Here is a 19,457-nt window from a genome sequence, read left to right on the forward strand (position 1 = left end):
GGCATAGTCCAGGCCCTCAACCGGATAGAAGACACGTTGCGGGACCATGTGGCACCACACAGGGCCCCTGTCACTAGCCAGGAACCGCCTACCACCTCCGCCGGCGCTAGTGGACAGGAGGCCCCACCACAACGACAGGCCACCAGAACCCCACCTCCTGCTGAAGAACAACCACCCCGCAAGAGGAGCCTGAGATCAAAAAAATCGACAGAGTAGGATGTCAAGACCCCCGCCAGCATGAGACACCCCCTGAAGTCATCCCACTGTCCCACATTGCCACCCTGTCCAACCTTGAACTGCCCCTGCTCCATCCTTCCACAGGCATATGGACAATGCACCTGTGAGACTGAGAACTGGACTCTGCCATGGCCATTACTCCACCCCCACCCATCACCGTGTTTATATCATGTACCATTATCTAGGACAAAAAATAAATCACTCAATGCACTGAAATCAAACAGGAGTCAGGCTGAATTATTTACAAATGTATAACACATTACCGATCAATTATGTTCTGTTAACTTTGTGCTGAACACATACCGAGATCAATAAGCATTAGTCCATGGGCTAACCAAGCAGTAGTCACGGAGTGGGTCATACAGCACTGAAAAGGGAAGGGAAAATCAAACATCAGTTTAAAAGAACTGGGGGGTCATAGACAAAGTTGAGAAGCAGGAGGCTTGCAGGAAAAGTAAAATGGTGTTGGTGATTCTTACCTGTGTGCTACTGAAAATACTGTTGGATAACTCCGTCCCTGTTGTCTGTGTCGTCCTCTGAGTCTTCCTCCTCTTCACTCTCCGCAGGCTCCACAGCTGCTTCAACACCACCATCTGGACCATCCTCCTGCAGGAAAGGCACCTGACGTCGCAATGCCAGATTGTGAAGCATACAGCAGGCCACGATGATCTGGCACACCTTCTTTGGTGAGTACATCAGGGATCCCCCTGTCATATGCAGGCACCTAAATCTGGCCTTCAGGAGCCCAAAGGTCCTTTCTATGATCCTCCTAGTTCGCCCATGGGCCTCATTGTACCGTTCCTCAGCCCTGGTCCGGGGATTCCTCCCTGGGGTCAATAGCCAAGGCAGGTTGGGGTAACCAGAGTCACCTATTAGCCACACACGGTGTCTCTGTAGCTGTTCCATCACATAAGGGATGCTGCTATTACGCATCACATACGCGTCATGCACTGACCCAGGGAACATGGCATTCACATGGGAGATGTACTGGTCAGCCAAACAGACCACCTGGACGTTCATAGAATGGTAACTTTTCCTGTTTCTGTACACCTGCTCATCGTCTTTTGGGGGGACTAAGGCTACATGGGTCCCATCAATGGTACCAATGATGTTGGGAATATGTCCAAGGGCATAAAAATCACCCTTCACAGTGGCCAAATCAACCTCCTCAGGGAATATAATGTAACTCCGCATGTGTTTCGTCAGGGCAGACAACACTCTAGACAAAACTTTGGAAAACATAGGCTGAGACATTCCAGATGACATGGCCACTGTTGTCTGGAATGAGCCACTTGCAAGAAAATGGAGGAATGACAGAACCTGCACCAGAGGGGGAATTCCTGTGGGTTGGCGGATGGGGGACATCAGGGCTGGCTCCAGCTGGGCACACAGTTCATGGATAGTGGCACGGTCAAGTCGGTATCGTAGTATGATGTGGCGTTCTTCCATTGTCGACAGGTACACGCGAGGATTCATCCTTCTCCTCGCAAGTCCCAGCGGACGGTGCCTAGGAATGACAACATGGAGCACAGAGTCAAGCCAATCACTGGTACGTTCACCACAGCTTGCATAGCACACGGTTATCTATGTTTTGAAAGGCGTGTATGTGTGGCAATGCAAGGCCTAGGCCTGTGTGTCGCAGTAGAAATTATGCCATGTGGGCCCTTGAAATGGCGGCTGCCTGACCTGTGAAGTGGGACAATGGGATGTGAGGTCAATGCGCTGGCGGAGCACACCGTGGCGGTAGGCGGTCGAAGACCGCTACACGGAGCCGCATTGGTTAACATTGAAGCCTATGGGTTTCAGGAGCCAATGACGAGGTGCGCCGGCGGTAGCGGTACGCACCGCCGCGGTATGCACCGCCGCGGGCGTGACCGCCATTTTCTATCTGCCTAATCACTCGAGACCTGATCATCCACAGGAGAGGACCTATACTGCAAGTGCTGCTGTGACCTCGGTCTGGAAGTGACAATGGCTGCTGCGACTGGGGAAAGGGCCCCTGCCTTCACGTCTGAAGAGTTGGAGAAGCTCGTGGATGGGGTCCTCCCCCAGTATGCGTTACTCTACGGTCCTCCAGACCAACAGGTAAGTACACCGGGTGCACATGGAATGGGCGATGCCTGTGTGGAGTGGGGTGGATGTAAGTTGGTGGGGTGGGGGGCGAATGAGGAGTGCAACGCACGACAGATGAGAGCATGTGCCATATGGCAAGGTTGCGGAGGGGGGGCCAATCACATCTAACATGCAGTAAGTTGATGAATGTTTCCTTCCCACCCTGTACATGTCACATAGGTCAGCGCTCATCAGAAAGTCGAGATTTGGCATGCCATCGCCAAGGAAGTCCGGGGCCTGGGGGTCCACGTCAGACGGGGCACCCACTGCCGCAAGAGGTGGGAGGACATCCGCCGCGGAACCAGGAAGACCGCTGAGTCACTGCTGGGAATGGCCTCCCAACCCAGGAGGGGTGCCAGTCGTACCCTGACCCCCCTGATGTCCCGGATCCTGGCGGTGGCCTACCCTGATTTGGATGGGCGCTTGAGAGCATCACAGCAGACACAAGGGGGTGAGTATCAGCACATTCTGCTATCTTTCTGCGCAGTGGAGGCGTCTGGGTGGGGGAGGAGGGTTGTGGGTGACATTAGGCCAGGGCGCTTTCTGTAGTGTAGTCCTCTCCCTTAGGCATGGCCCTGTGCTCCCGGCCCCCACCTCTGTAGGGTGACAAGTACAGCTATTGATGGTCCAGCCTCACACATCTGCGCGTTTGTCCTCTCTTGACCTGTTGTCTTAGTCAGAAGTACTGAGTAGTGTACCCCGAATGCGCGGCTTAGTGCATGAGGCTCCTGTGTCTGTCCTCTCCGCCAACGGTGTTGACATTGCATGCACTCAACCTGGTCTTCTTTTTTCTCCCCCTACCCTTCTTCTTCATCTTCTTGTGCATGTGTGCTTTAGCATCATCAGGCGGAGGAGATTTGGCATCGGAGCACGAGGGAGCTGCAAGTCACAAGGCCCCGGTGGGCCCAGGAACAGACACCGAGGGCACCAGTGATCCGGAAGGCGAGGGGAGCACCACAACGGGGACCAGTGGTGAGAGCAGCGACACAGACACGTCCTCGGATGGGTGCTCCCTAGCGGTGGCGGAAACATCCAGGACCCCCGCCTCTACAGGTACAGCCGCCACCCAGCGCACCAGCCCCGCCCTCCCTGCAGCCCCTCAGCCTACGCTCCGTGCCCGCTCGCCCAGGAAGGCGGGCGTCTCCTTCACCCCAGGCACCTCAGCCCCTGCCCCTGTCACCCCTGCTGCCCTCAGTGCGGAGCTCATTGACCTTGTGAGGACGCTCATTGTTGGGCAGACTACCCTTTTGAATGCCATCCAGGGGGTAGAAAGGGAGGTGCATCGGAGCAATGCCTACCTGGAGGGCATTCATTCGGGTCAGGCTGCCCATCAATGATCGTTCACTGATCTGGCCTCAGCACTGACGGCAGCCATTGTCCCTGTTTCCAGCCTCCCTCTTCTGACTGCCTCCAGCCTGTCTCTGTCTCCTGTTCCTCAGCCTATCCCATCCACACCATCTGACCAGCCTGCACACACCTCAACACCCAAGGGCAGCTCATCCAGACACAAGCACCACAGATCCCACAAACACTCACCCAAGCAACACCCAGATGCAGACATTCCAACAGTCACTGCCACCCCTGTGTCCCCCTCCTCCTCGTTTCCCTCCTCCCTCCCTGTGACGTCTACACTCACACCTGCATGCACACCAACATCAGCCAGTGCTTCCATCACCACCACACCCTCCTGTACAGTCCGCACGCGTGCAGTCACCACCCCACTGCCATTTACACGTCCCCTGTGTCCTCTCCCACTGTGTCTGTCACCCCCTCTTCCAAGACACACAAACGCAGGCAGCCACCCACCCAACAGACATCCACCTCACAACAGCCTACAGCACCAGCACCTTCACCCAATGACAGCACACCTGACTCTCCTACAACCACATCCTCTTCCTCCACTCCCATCACCACTTCTCCTACCCTTTACCTTGGCCCTAAAAAACTTTTCCTGGCTAATCTTGACCTCTTTCCCTCCGATTACCTACCCCCTCCATCTGCAAAGAGTCCCAAGAGCACCACAGCCACCACCAGCCCAGCTTCGGATGTCACTGCTGTGCATGGGTTCTGGAGTCCACCCTTTGCCAGCAGTGACACCTCAATCAGCAGCAAGGACACATCCAGCCCCCCCCCGGCAAGAGGACCAGGAAACACAAGGGCCGCCGTGCGAGGACTGACACGGCTGCCCCCAAGGAGCAAACTTCGCCCACTTCACCAGCCACATCATCTAGGGGAGGCAAGGGCCCGAGAGCCCCATCTAAGGAGCGTAAGGGCAGCAGGGCAGAGAAGTCAGGCAGCAGGAGCGCGGAGCAGGTGGGCCCCACATGCCACATCCCAGCTGGAAAGGAGGACACCAAAGGGCCCAGGACTCCGTCCCCGAAGGGTCCAAAAGCATCACGGTCGGAGGGCGACTGAGCAGGGAGTCCAGGCCAGGTCTGGCTCCCTTGACCTACTGGATGTGCACCGCTGAACAGGGCCCGCCGTGGAGAAGAGCACCGCTGAACAGGGCCCGCCCTGGAGAAGAGCACCGCTGAACAGGGCCCGCCGTGGAGAAGAGCACCGCTGAACAGGGCCCGCCGTGCAGAAGAGCACCGCTGAACAGGGCCCGCCGTGGAGAAGAGCACCGCTGAACAGGGCCCGCCGTGAAGATAGGCACCGCTGAACAGGGCCCGCCGTGAAGATAGGCACCGCTGAACAGGGCTCGCCGTGGAGAAGAGCACCGCTGAACAGGGCCCGCCGTGGAGAAGAGCACCGCTGAACAGGGCCCGCCGTGGAGAAGAGCACCGCTGAACAGGGCCCGCCATGGAGAAGAGCACCGCTGAACAGGGCCCGCCGTGAAGATAGGCACCGCTGAACAGGGCCCCGCCGTGCAGAAGAGCACCGCTGAACAGGGCCCGCCGTGGAGAAGAGCACCGCTGAACAGGGGCCCGCAGTGAAGATAGGCACCGCTGAACAGGGCCCGCCGTGAAGATGGGCACCGATGAACAGGGCCCCGCCGTGCAGAAGAGCACCGCTGAACAGGGCCCGCCGTGAAGATAGGCACCGCTGAACAGGGCCCGCCGTGAAGATAGGCACCGCTGAACAGGGCTCGCCGTGGAGAAGAGCACCGCTGAACAGGGCCCGCCGTGGAGAAGAGCACCGCTGAACAGGGCCCGCCGTGGAGAAGAGCACCGCTGAACAGGGCCCGCCGTGAAGATAGGCACCGCTGAACAGGGCCCCGCCGTGCAGAAGAGCACCGCTGAACAGGGCCCGCCGTGAAGAAGAGCACCGCTGAACAGGGCCCGCCGTGAAGATAGGCACCGCTGAACAGGGCCCGCCGTGAAGATAGGCACCGCTGAACAGGGCCCGCCGTGCAGAAGAGCACCGCTGAACAGGGCCCGCCGTGGAGAAGAGCACCGCTGAACAGGGCCCGCCGTGGAGAAGAGCACCGCTGAACAGGGCCCCGCCGTGCAGAAGAGCACCGCTCCGCTGGGCCCCGCCGTCTCACGCACCGCTCCGCTGGGCCCCGCCGTCTCAAGCACCGCTCCGCTGGGCCCTTCCTGTCAAGCACCGCTCCGCTGGGCCCTTCCTCTCAAGCACCGCTCCGCTGGGCCCCGCCGTCTCAAGCACCGCTCCGCTGGGCCCCGCCGTCTCAAGCACCGCTCCGCTGGGCCCCGCCGTCTCAAGCACCGCTCCGCTGGGCCCTTCCTCTCAAGCACCGCTCCGCTGGGCCCTTCCTCTCAAGCACCGCTCCGCTGGGCCCCGCCGTCTCAAGCACCGCTCCGCTGGGCCCTTCCTGTCAAGCACCGCTCCGCTGGGCCCTTCCTCTCAAGCACCGCTCCGCTGGGCCCCGCCGTCTCAAGCACCGCTCCGCTGGGCCCCGCCGTCTCAAGCACCGCTCCGCTGGGCCCTGCCGTCTCAAGCACCGCTCCGCTGGGCCCCGCCGTCTCAAGCACCGCTCCGCTGGGCCCGCCGTCTCAAGCACCGCTCCGCTGGGTCCTTCCTGTCAAGCACCGCTCCGCTGGGCCCTTCCTCTCAAGCACCGCTCCGCTGGGCCCCGCCGTCTCAAGCACCGCTCCGCTGGGCCCTTCCTGTCAAGCACCGCTCCGCTGGGCCCTTGCTCTCAAGCACCGCTCCGCTGGGCCCCGCCGTCTCAAGCACCGCTCCGCTGGGCCCCGCCATCTCAAGCACCGCTCCGCTGGGCCCTTCCTCTCAAGCACCGCTCCGCTGGGCCCCACCGTCTCAAGCACCGCTCCGTTGGGCCCTTCCTCTCAAGCACCGCTCCGCTGGGCCCCGCCGTCTCAAGCACCGCTCCGCTGGGCCCTTCCTCTCAAGCACCGCTCCGCTGGGCCCCGCCGTCTCAAGCACCGCTCCGCTGGGCCCTTCCTGTCAAGCACCGCTCCGCTGGGCCCCGCCGTCTCAAGCACCGCTCCGCTGGGCCCTTCCTCTCAAGCACTGTTTATGGTTCACTGTGCCCACCATGCCTCCTCCTTGAGCAGTGGACACTGTCATCCACCAGATGGACTGTGGCTTTGCACTCCCCAGGATGGTGAAGTGGGCAACCCACCCACTGTAGAGACTTGAGAGACTGTGGCTTTGCACTCCCCAGGATGGTGAAGTGGGCAACCCACCCACTGTAGAGACTTGAGAGACTGTGGCTTTGCACTCCCCAGGATGGTGAAGTGGGCAACCCACCCACTGTAGAGACTTGAGAGACTGTGGCTTTGCACTCCCCAGGATTGTGAAGTGGGCAACCCACCCACTGTAGAGACTTGAGAGACTGTGGCTTTGCACTCCCCAGGATACATCAATGGGCATGGTGGCCCCTTCGTGGATCTGGCGTCATGGACTCATGTGGCTGTGGTGCCTCCCCCTGCCCTTCCCCCTGAGGTGCCTGTAATTTTTTCATCAGATGCCCCTGCAGTGTTCTCTCCAAAGGACTCAGGTCTCCTGTGTGGGCTTTGCCCTTGTGTCGCTACACTGTAGCCCACGGACTGTTCCATTTAACTTTCATGTACAGGACTAATTGCCTCGGTTCTCCATGGCAGTGTACATAGTATCATTTTGTTATGGATATTTTGCATAGTTGAACGCTCCATATCAGAGTCTATTTTTTATATAAATTTTTCGTCCCAATTTATTTCTGTCTTTGCATTCTTAAGGGGGGTTTGGGTGGTGTCACTGTGCATTGTTGCTCTGCATTAGTGTGTACATAGTTTGGGGGGGGGGGGTCGCATATGTGTGTGCCGTAAGCTTCCCTCCTCCCCCCTCCCGTGTGTCGTAGGTGCAGTACTCACCGTTGTCGTCTGCGCCGGAGTTCGTACTCGTGGTAGATGAGAAGGTAGACGAGAGCAGGTAGGATGTTTAATTCGGGTTCCATGCTGTCCTCCTTCCTCGTGGAGTGTGTTTTGGTGCGTGTTTTCCTGTTCGTAGTCTGTTTCCGCCGTGTTTTTATCGGCGGGGCTCCCGCCCCGGAAAAGGTGGCGGATTGGTGAGTTGTGATAGTGTGGGCGGTACATTGTCTGCCGCCTGCCTGTTGGCGGTGACCGCCACGCTGTTTGTCTGCACCGCCGCGGGCTGTGTTGGCGGTTCCCGCCAGGGTCAGAATTCCATTTTTTCGACTGCCGGCCTGTTGGCTGGTTGGCCGCCGCTTTATCACCGACCGCCAGGGTTAGAATCACCCCCTATGTGTGTTTAGGGCCAGGAAATGTTGTTTTAGCAGGAGTGGGCGACTCCACAGTATAAAATTAGAGAAGTCGGCGTACTTCATATGAATGTGGCGCTTTATGCTAAAAAATTATCCACGTGGTTGGTTGTTAATGTATGGACCCCTCGCAGTCTAAGACTCCGGAGTATGTTGACAAGTGTAGGAGACACTTGGGTTTATGTTGTAATTTGTGCAGTTTAATAGGTCTATCGGGCGTGCTTGACAAGTCGAGTTTGAGTCTAAATGTGTGAATGAAACCTTCGATGGAGATTTGGCAAGTTCTAAAGTGCACTAGAACGAACCATTGACAAGTCGAGAGTAGATTTGCGTGTCGAATTCTGCTTGCGTATGCGGGAACTTAGAAGGAGAGAGTAGCGGCCGAGGCTTCAAGTGAAATCTCTGTAAGGTTCTGAAGCGATTGTATACCCTTCCTGTAGTAAACTGATAAATTTGAGTTGTTGTTGTTAAAGGTGCTCGCAGTAATATTGCATTAGTTTGGTGAGAATCCAGTGAGGGGCGTACAAGCCGCAAGACTTTGTCAGCTCCAGTGTGTGTGAGTGTGACGTCAGTGGTACCGCGCTGGGATAGGTCAGTTGCCGAGAGGAGTCGTGCACGGATTGGCAGCCGTTCGTGAGAGGCAATAGCTTGAGAAAGGTGGGTGAAGAGTGTCCTGGGAATTAAAGTCACTTCCTGATTAAATGCAAAACAAAATAAGAGACGCAAAGATTAATTTTATCAAAGCTTTTAGGAGCGCTCTGAAAGGAGACGCATACATTATGGCGAGTGAGGAGGAGCCTACACCGCCTGAGGGTACTCCAACGTATATAGTAATGGAAGAGAAGGGAGTCGCGCCTTGCTTATGGATGAAACAGTGGTGCAAATTGACAGAAAAGAAGGGATGTTTGGCGTTTCCGGAGCACGGAACGTTCAATACGAGAATTTTTGAGGTGGATGTTAAGTGTACAAAAGCGACCTCCGAGGCCAGCTCAGTATGAGGCATTAGCAGTCTGGGATTTAATGGCCACTAAACAGAGACAGCAGAAATTTGAGAGGAGAATGAGAAGGGCAGAAAAGACCTTAGCCGAGGCTAGATGGGACAATGAGAGCAAGATGTGGAGAAGGGGAATAGTTGACGGACTTAAATTGTTCCCAGCAATAACACAGGGAGACGAGACACAGGGAAAGAAAGCCACTTGTAAGACAGATAAAGACTCTAGTAAACCAAAAGAGACTAAGAGGTCTTGGATAGAGGAAGACGACTTAGATGACGAAGAGTTTCTTAATCAGTTGTTACATGATCGCCCGCCACCTTATGCAGTGGACGACAATGCTCCGAGCACTAGTGCGGGTCCTGGGAACTAGATGCAGGAGAAGGACGTTACTGATACAGTACAGACTAGTGATACGGGTTTGATACAGAATGGTGTCAGTGTACCCACTGAGCCAGACATGCAGATACAGTTGCAACCTCCATCGCAGATACAGAGAATCTATCCAGACGTCCCAGTACTAGAGACTACTACGAATCTGATAGTGCCGCCTGATCCGATATACACAAAATAGAGGGTAGTGCAGATTGAGCCAACTCCACAATTGCTGCCCCAGCTGCAGCAACAACTCATTCCGGGGTATAGTTCAGCAGCAGGACCTCCGTTAGTACCTACCCCAGCCTCAGTGAGTCAAGCCTTAGGAGTTACTGCTCCATGAGGTTTAGGGCCAGGTCAGACACCAGCCGCTATATCATTACCAATTACTGTTGGCCCACCGGTGCCATTGTATGCGCAGGGTAAGCCTGGTATGTGTGATCAGGGAGTAATGACCCAAGATGCAATAAGAGGAGGGTCCATAGGAACTCCCCAGTTGATGGCTCCGGGAGAGCAATCAGTTGAAGGACCCAGGTTCTTGTTGGACCTTAGTCCGGCTGAAACACCTTTAGAGGCAATGAGACAGGCAGGGCTAGGGGTGCTAACTCCACAGACAATAAGTACGAATGCCTAACAGTCGCCAATGATGCATGCAGGGAATATTTCACTGCAAGGGTTTACGGTGCAACAGTTGAAAGAGTGGTTAGAAAAGACTCATGCTTCACAAACTACTGCAGTGACCGCAGAAAAATCTGAGAGAGATGAGTACCTAAACTTTGTAAGACTGGGTGTGGAAGCTGCTGAACTAGTGGAAGGGACAATAGGAGTAAACAGATTAGAATCATACACAGAAGCAGAATTGAGATACTTATGCCCCAAAATCACTAAAGAAGTGGGCAAGGTGCATCAGAGGTTGGCAAACCTGGCAGACAAATACAATATTGATATTGAGAATACTAAACATTTGAAAAGGAGTTACAGACTAGACTTCGACTCTAAAGATTTTGACCACATGAGGTCGGCTGGAATAAAAGAGCATCTTAAAGAAATAATGCAGAGTGCGCAGATCTGGGGAGCCTTAGAAAAGTGGGAAGGCAGATGGGCAAAGAAAAGAGATAAGGAGAAAAGTGACAGTCCGGGATCAAGTCCTACTAAAACTTCACCGGACACTGAAACAGTAAAAATATTATCAATGAGAGAAACAGCTGGAGGGGTTCTAGTCCATGTACCGTGGACTAGGGGAGACATTCTGTCTTTCACAAATGATTATCCCAGGTTGAGGGAGAAACCAATAGAGTGGTATCAGCAGACAGATAGGTTTGTGAAACTTGCAAAGTGTCTCTGGCAGGACTTGAATACTTTGTTTGAAATCATTGTTCCACCTGACTTATGGCTTGAGTGCAAGAGAGGTGTGGACTGGACGACGGAGGAACCGGCAAGAGATAAGGTGACTGGAGCACCATCTGAGGAGGTGATGAAGTACTATCATAAAGTGATTGAGTTTTTGAAGCAGAAAGTGTCACCGAAAGTGAGTGATTGGCATAAAATCGACCGGACTTCTCAGGAGGTTAAAGAGTCTATCCATGCCTATTATGAGAGGTTGTTGCAAGCGTTCAAGCATTACAGTGGCACTGAGACTATTGAGCTGAAAGACATGAACCATCTTGTGTTCAGGTTTGTTGAAGGACTAAGGCCAGAGGTTAGCCAGATGATTAAGAATCATTTGATCTGTTGGCAAGCGAAGCCGATTGATGAGGTATTGCAGTATGCGAAATACTGTAGTGACGAGATTGAATTGAAGCAGAGAAAGTTGAAGGAGAAGGTGATAGTGATGCAGATCAAGGCAGAGCAGGCAGGTATGCAAGGAAACGGTATTCAGCAGATGGTACAACAGCAACCGCAAGGGAATGGCGTGTTTCAGGCACAACCGAGAGGCCGAGGTCGAGGTTTTGTGAATCGTGGTCAAGACTTGACTACTGTTGTGGTTCAAAATGATACGCAATGGATGAAAAAGATGTCACCATGTCACTTGTGCGGGGGCGTGGGGCATTGGAAGCGGGAATGCCCAAATGCGGTGCATGATTGTGTAGTTCAACAAAGCACTGATGTCGGTACATTTCAAAATGTGAGGGGTCCAAAATTGAGGGGTCAAAATCAAAACTTCCAGAATAACATGGTTCAGATGCAGGGGTTACAGCCCATGCAGCAAATGCAAATGCCGCGTGTTCAACCAGCACAAATGCAGCAAGTACAACAGCAGGTTCCCATGGTACCTAGACAGCAAATGCAATTACCATTAGCTCCAATGGGACAGCAACAGGTGATGCTTCCTCAGCAGGTCACAGGCCAAATGATGAGTCACAATAACACAGTACAGCAGTTCCCACTGCGTGGTGAAGATGGAATGAACGATGAATCGTCGGATGACAGTTCAGACAGTGAAGAGTGCAGGCTCGCAGCGTCCCTAAAAGTAGATCAGAGGGGACCATACGTAGAGGGAAAGGTGATGGGTCACAAGGTTTCATTCTTGGTTGACAAGGGAGCTACACGCTCTACAGTCAGAAGTGCAAAGGTCCCGAAGCTGCCACTTTCAGGACGTACCATAAGAGGGGAAGAGTAGCAAATCAGTATTTGACCAACCCAATTACCGATCCAGTTCAAGTCGAGATTGGCAACTTTCAGGGACAACATAAGTTGGTAGTCTGCGATTCGAGTCCTGTATCCCTACTGGGAAGAGACTTACTGTGCAAGACGAAATGTTCGATTACCTGTTCTAATGATGGAATTGAGGTACAGACAAACAGTGATGATGAGGGGGATGATGGGCAGTTTACAGAATCAGAAACAGAGACCGCAAATGGAGATTACCCTTTGATAACCCTATTCCCGATGCTTACAGTGACTGACTTGCCAGCTAAGTTGCAGGGAACAGTGACAGAGAAAGTGTGGGACCTAACAGGAAAGGAAGTGGGACTGATAAAAGGAGTAGAACCGGTTAAAGTACAAGTGAAGCCAAATGCAGTGTTTCCCCAGGTGCCGCAGTACCACATGGCACAAGATGTCCTTATTCAGGTCTCACAGATAATTGCAGACTTTGTAAAGCAATGAGTTCTGAAGGAGGTATTGAGCAGCCCATGTAATTCACCAATAATGGGTTTGAAAAAGCCTTGTGGAAAAGTTCGAATTGTGCAGGATTTGAGGAAAATGAACAAGATTTTGGTAAAATGTTGCCCCATAGTGCCAAATCCAGCAGTAATCATGTTTCAGGTTCCGTGTGATGCAGAGTGGTTCACAGTTGTTGATTTGTCACAATTGTTCTTTTCGGTGCCTCTTCATGAGGACAGCCAATTTTTATTCAGTTTCAAATTCCTGGACAAGGTGTACAGTTGGTGCAAAATTCTTTAAGAGTTTTCTGAGTCACCATCCATCTTCAATCAGATATTGAAGAAGGACTTGGAGTCGCTAGAATTGCCTTTTAGTTCGACTCTAGTGCAGTACATTGATGACTTGCTGATTGCGTCCAGAACAAAAGACGACTGTAGGTATGACACACTTGCCTTACTGAACCATTTGGGAAAGAACGTACATAAAGTGTCCCCAAAGAAGCTGCAGTATTGTCAGAAAGAGGTGAAATACTTAGGGCACTTGATTGAGAAAGGGTCCAGGAGAATATCAAAAGAGAGGGTGACGGCTATACTGCAAATGAATCCCCCAACAACAAAGAGAGATGTCAGGATGTTTTTGGGAATGGTGGACTACTGTTGTCAGTGGATTCCCAACTTTTCGATTATCTCAAAACCATTGATAAAGCTGACAGGCAAGGAAACTAAGGATGTACCGTATACCATAACTCTGTCTAAAGAAGAGCTTAAGTTATTCATGAAATTAAGAGAGAGTGCATGTGCAGGGCACCAGCTTTGGGTATGCCTGATTACACAAAACCTTTTCTACTGTTTTGTCATGAACGTGATGCTTGTTCTTTGTCTGTCTTGACACAGGTCCATGGAGGTGCAAACCGCCCTGTAGCTTATTTTTCAGCTACCTTGGACCCCGTCGCAGCAGCATTTCCGGGCAGTTGCAGCAGTTGGTCAGAGCCTCACAGAATGTGAAGGCATAGTGATGGGACATCCCTTAACAGTAATGGTTCCGCATTTAGTTGAAGTACTGTTGACCTGAACTAAGACTCAGCACATGACAAATTAAACAATCATTCTGGGGTCACCTAATGTCTCCTTAAAGCGACGTACTGTATTGAACCTGGCAACTCTACTTCCTGTCGAAAACACTGAGATTAGTAATTTGGAGGAGGTGGAGCATGACTGTCTTGAGGTAACGGAATTATGTACCAAACCCAGACCTGACATTAAAGATACACAGTTAAAGGAAAATGACTGCATTATGTTTGTTGATGGATCATGTTTGAGAGACTCAGTCAGAATTCTGAGAGCTGGATGTGCTGTGTGTACAATCACTGGAATTATAGAAGCCTCCTGCTCGAAAGAGTGTATTCGGCACAAGTGGCTGAGTCAATTGCCCTTACTAAGGCATGCCACGCAGCTGAAAATCTGAAAGTCACTATCTATACTGACAGTAGATATGGGTTTGGCATTGTACGTGATTTTGGCCAATTGTGGACACAGAAGGGTTTCATGACCTCTTCTGGTTCTCCAGTGAAAAATGGCGAACAAATTAAGGAGTTGTTGCATGCGATTCAGTTGCCTCTTGAAATTGCCGTGGTGAAACGCAATGCTCATGTTAAGTCACAGGGCTTTGTGTCAATGGGAAACGGCTATGCAGATCAGGTTGCAAGGTTTTGCGCATTGAACTGTATATCGTTCAAGGATCAGTGGGAACTATTACCGCAAACTGAAAATGAGACATGTCTGAATTTTGCATTAAGAGTTGTGGACACATTAGATGAGCTAAAATCACTGCAGGGTCGTGCTAGCAGGGAAGAGAAACGGTCCTGGCAGAGAATGCAATGTGTACAAAGAGCTGACGACTTGTGGGTCTCAGAGGAGGGGAAACTTGTTTTGCCAAACAGTCTTTTATCACAGTTTGCAAGGTTGTACCATGGTCAGGCACACCTTGGGAGAGACGCAATGATCAGATTGTTCAAAATTGATTGGTTCAATCCGAAATTCAGACAAGCCGCAGAGGTTACCTGTCACAGGTGCATCATCTGTCAACAGATGAATGCAGGAAAAGGAACTGTGATGACTTTGAGCCACATAGGGAGAGCTGGAGGTCCGTTTAGCAAGATGCAGATGGATTTCATTGAGATGCCTGTTTGTGGAGGCTTGAGGTACGTGTTGGGGATTGTGTGTGTTTTCAGTCACTGGATTGAAGCTTACCCTACAGATAGAAATGACAGTCTCACAGTAGCAAAGCTGTTGCTTAGGGAGTTAATACCAAGGTTCGGATTTCCGGTCTCTTTAGAATCAGATAGGGGCAGACACTTCGACAATGAGGTGATAAAGCTCTTGTGTGCTGCATTAGACATTGAACAGAAGCTGCATTGTAGCTACCGCCCCGAAGCATCAGGACTAGTGGAACAGATGAATGGTACCTTGAAGTCGAGAATGGCAAAAATGTGTGCAGCTACCAATATGAAATGGCCAGATGCATTGCTTTTAGTGCTAATGTCAATGAGAAACACACCTGATAAGAAGACAGGACTATCACCCCATGAAATTCTCATGGGCAGAGCTATGAGGTTACGCGCAGTACCTGCAAATGCTCTTGTGGATATCACGGATGATATGGTGTTGGACTACTGCAAAGGTTTGGCTGATGTGGTCCACTCTTTCTCCCACCAGGTGGAGGCCAACACATTGCTACCGATCAGTGATCCAGGTCACACTCTGCAAACCGGTGACTGGGTGGTTGTCAAGAAGCACGTAAGGAAGTCGTGTTTGGAGCCGCGCTTGAAGGGGCCATATCAAGTAATACTGACAACAACCACTGCTGTGAAATGTGCAGGCGTTCCAAACTGGATACATGCCAGTCACACGAAGAAGGTGACATGTCCGACTGATGTGGAACTTGAAGTTTCCGACTCAGCAATTCCGGAGAAGGAAGTCTCTGGGCCGGAGAACAGTCAAAGGGGAACTGAGACTGCAGAAGAGCCCACTGAGGATGGCCTAGTCCCTCAAGCAGTAAAGGAGTTCGAGAGAGGTGACAGTGAGCCTATCTCAGTAGAGGCAGCAGGAGAACTAAGTCAAGGAGAGGTTCTCCCAAAAGTAGACGGATACGGGTTAGAGCTTGAACCCGTTACAGACCCAGAGGAAGAAGGGGAAATAATAGTGGAAGGTCAAAGCACACCGGCATCTCCCGAGAAATTTGCAGGTCCGTCAAGAGAAAGCACCATAGCACAAGAGGAGGGTGCTGTTCAGCGTTCTGAAAGGCCAAGCAGGAAGAAAATGCATAGAGGTGATAACTGGCCAAAGAAACAAACTGCAAGGGAAAAGATCGCCCCAGGTGAGACAATAGAGGAAGAAATCGGCACAACCAGAAGGGAGGATCTAAGTGAAGGAGAGCTGCAGAGTGAACGCAGGCTGAAAAGGAAAACAGTTTCAAATAGAAGGTACGCAGGTCCTGAATGGGCATATGCAACAACATCTGAGTGGCAACAAGAATTATTAGCGTTCTGTTTTGATCGAGAAGTACCAGACCAATACTACGGTACCTGAATTCAACAGGGAAAAAGACTGTGCTAAAATCGAGAAATTGAAATTGAAGGCTGAAAGCTAAGAAAAGAGACTTATAAATCACTGGATGTGACACTTGCAACCTGATTTGACTTTGAAAAACCGATTATGACAAGCTGCTAAACCTGATTTGACAAAAGGATCCTGGAGTGAGTGAAACGCTGTAAATACATGCAGAGAAAGAAAGAGAGACTTTGTGCATTGAAAAAGAAAAAGAAAAAAGAAAAGAGCTTTAAATCGTCCTTATTTTGATTGATTGTTCTGAGTTCTTCTGCTATCTGATTCTTTACAGATCATGGCTTACACTAGAGGTAATAGCAAGAAGGGTAAAGTGTGTGGTTGGTTAAGTGTTATATTGGTATTGTGTGTGCAATAATAATTGTGGGTGTGATTGTGGGAATGCCGTAGTTGGATAAGAAAGTGACTAACAATGCTTCAAAACCTGAGACTGCAACACTAACACCGTGGGAAAAGTTTGAGCAAGATACACAACACTTGCATGAGGGAACTAATTCAAAGGGGGAACTCTCTACTAATGTCTTCTATCACTTGCTGACTGAGTATGTTGATACAATGGATGCGAGAAACTGTTGTTTGTGTACAAAGATTCCTTCATCAGTACAAGAGGGGGTCACCTATCATAGTCTTCCTCTAACTTATGGTATAAGCTGAAGTATGTTACTAACAAGATTCTATGACCAGGAACATGTGCAATATTTTTGTTCAAATTTAGATGTAGTGTTTTCTTTTGTGCCTGTGATTGAGTTTCTGAATACGCAAGCTAAGGAGCATAGTATAAAGTTAGTTTGAGGTTTCTTTGAGCCGACACTGACATTTGGGACAGCTTATGCACACTGCAACAATCTGACCTGCTTATTAACACCTGTAGAGAAAACCTTTTTAAATCACACTGATGATAGACGCAAAGCACTTAAACAAAGGCTAGAAAAGGGATTAGAGAAACGCACATATGCAAATGATTATGCTTACACCGCAACAAAGATGCAAGGCAAACTAGCTATAGACGCATTACATGTAGGAAGGCTTTGTATATATAGGCCAAAATCTGATCGTGACACTTTATTTGTGGGAACGAGTGAATGCAGGCATGTGGTTTTTTTTCAGAGTAAGTGGACGTTCATGTTAAATGGACAGGATCCAGCGATCCCTGGGATCTAATATATCTGTGGACTTATTGCTTATTACCGTCTCCCTAAGGGATGGTATGGGACATGTTATTTGGGGATAGTCTTCCCAAAGATTTACCAGATTGATGATTTAAAGCAAATACCTAAAATGTCTGAATTACAACATGCTAGACAGAAACTAGAGACAGCGGCTACTGTCGTTGGTGACATATTTGGAGCCAAAATTCCTTCATTAGGGGTTATCTTAAACTCCATAAAGATTTGAAAGTTGTCTACTATTGTGGATAACATGCTGACAAATTTCACAGGGGCTATACTCCTGATGGATACTGAACTTGCTGCGGAAAGAGCTATGACTCTTCAAAATCGGCTTGCTTTAGACATTCTTTTAGCAAAGAGAGGCGGAGTCTGTAAGGTGCTTAACGAGCGTCATTGTTGCTCATTTATTCCAGATAACAGCAAAAATATTAGAGGTATGCTTACTAACTTAACTAGCGAATTTGAAAGATCTGAAAGAACCTGGAGTTTGGGAGAAAGTTGGAAAAGGAATTGCCAGAGTAGGGAGCTGGTTTAGTAATATTTGGAACAGGGTGATTGCGAAAATATTAGGGGATCTATTAATTGTCTTAGCTTGTTTATTGGGTTTATGGGGAGCATGCTAAATTAATGTAAGAATTAGAAGAAATTGGACCGACCGTAACAAAAGGAATGAGGAAAATGAAAGGGAGAAAATGTTTAATGAAATTTGGGAAAGTTCACACAAAGGCCAAGATGTTGAAATGCGCATTATGCGCAAAGTGAAAAATTGAAAGCGAAAAGTTAAAAGGGAAAGGTTTTTGTGATGACAAACGTCATCAGAGGAGGGACTGAGAGAGTGTAGCTTATATAATCTATATTAACATGAAATGTTTATGAATTAGAGTGTGATAATGCTGCATAGAAATTACATTAATGTGTTTTGCTTAAACGTGCACTTGAAATGTGACCACGGGGAATGGCCGCCAATGTATGCGGGGACTAATGAAAAATGACTAATGCTTATGAATTCTTGTATAAAAGTATGGTTTTATACTAATTATTAATGATTATGTTATTAAAATTATGCTAAATGAATCTTGTAGGCCTTAAGTTAGCAAGAGCCGAAGCTTAGCTGCCTGGCTCTCATATTAAATGTATTTTTTCAAACGTGCAGTGTGCTGACTCGCAAAAGGACATGACCTCTTGTTTTCTTCAACTAGAACCTGAATGTAACCATAAAGGATCCGTTCTCATGAAATTCATATTGCTTGTAGAAATGTTTAGTTAAAATGCAACAGTGTAGATTAATGTAATGTACAAGGTCGTTAAAAACCGGTACGGACAATGGAGCTACTGACCAAAAGATGTGCAAAGAATTACAGAAGAATGAAATCATACCGGACGTGCTACCTCTGAAGACGTCAATCATATGGGCCAATAAAATGTCTGTAAATTAATATGGGGTGAAAGATTAATGACATAATCAGTTTTTTAATAGGGTAGAGATAGTGGAGTATAACATTCAACCAATTAAGTTTTAGGGGAATGTACAACAAAGAAGGGATAAAAACCCATGACACTGGGAGCCATTTAGAATTGGTTAGGGAAATGCTGTCGATTTGATCCAGAGACTTTGTCACTTTGCCTGGTGACTTTGCTGATTTTTACTTAGAACCATCCTCTTCCTTAGATTGCCCATTTTACACTTTACCTCCTTATGAGGGAAGTGCCCCTTTTTGCCCCAGAACCAAGTTTTGACGGATGGCGAATCAACTGATGTCCTGAAGACGAAGACTGAACCTGAGTGCTGACCTAAACCTTGGAGGGTAACTATGACAATAAAATTGTGATTTGTCTGTTTGCTTTTCCTTTCTAGGTACCAACTGCTTATTTTGACAGAGACCATGGCTAGATGTTTTCCAAATTGATGTTCTAAATTGTTTTGCATGAAGCCCAACATGCCAATGCTAATCAGTGGTTAGGACAGGTGCTCACTAAACTGACGCAAATAGACAAATGATTGAATCTATGCTTTGTTGAACTGACACTCTGATAACACTCTGCTAAAGTTGATCTCTGTACATGCTGTGTTATGTTCTGATGTTCGCGATTCTTGCCTTAATGAAACCTTATCAGAGTTGCCATATTGTGACTGTGCTGTTTTGTTTCTTGGTTTTGAGAT

This window comes from Pleurodeles waltl, chromosome 7 (genome assembly GCF_031143425.1).
Source record: "Pleurodeles waltl isolate 20211129_DDA chromosome 7, aPleWal1.hap1.20221129, whole genome shotgun sequence".
In the NCBI taxonomy this organism is placed as follows: Eukaryota; Metazoa; Chordata; class Amphibia; order Caudata; family Salamandridae; genus Pleurodeles; species Pleurodeles waltl.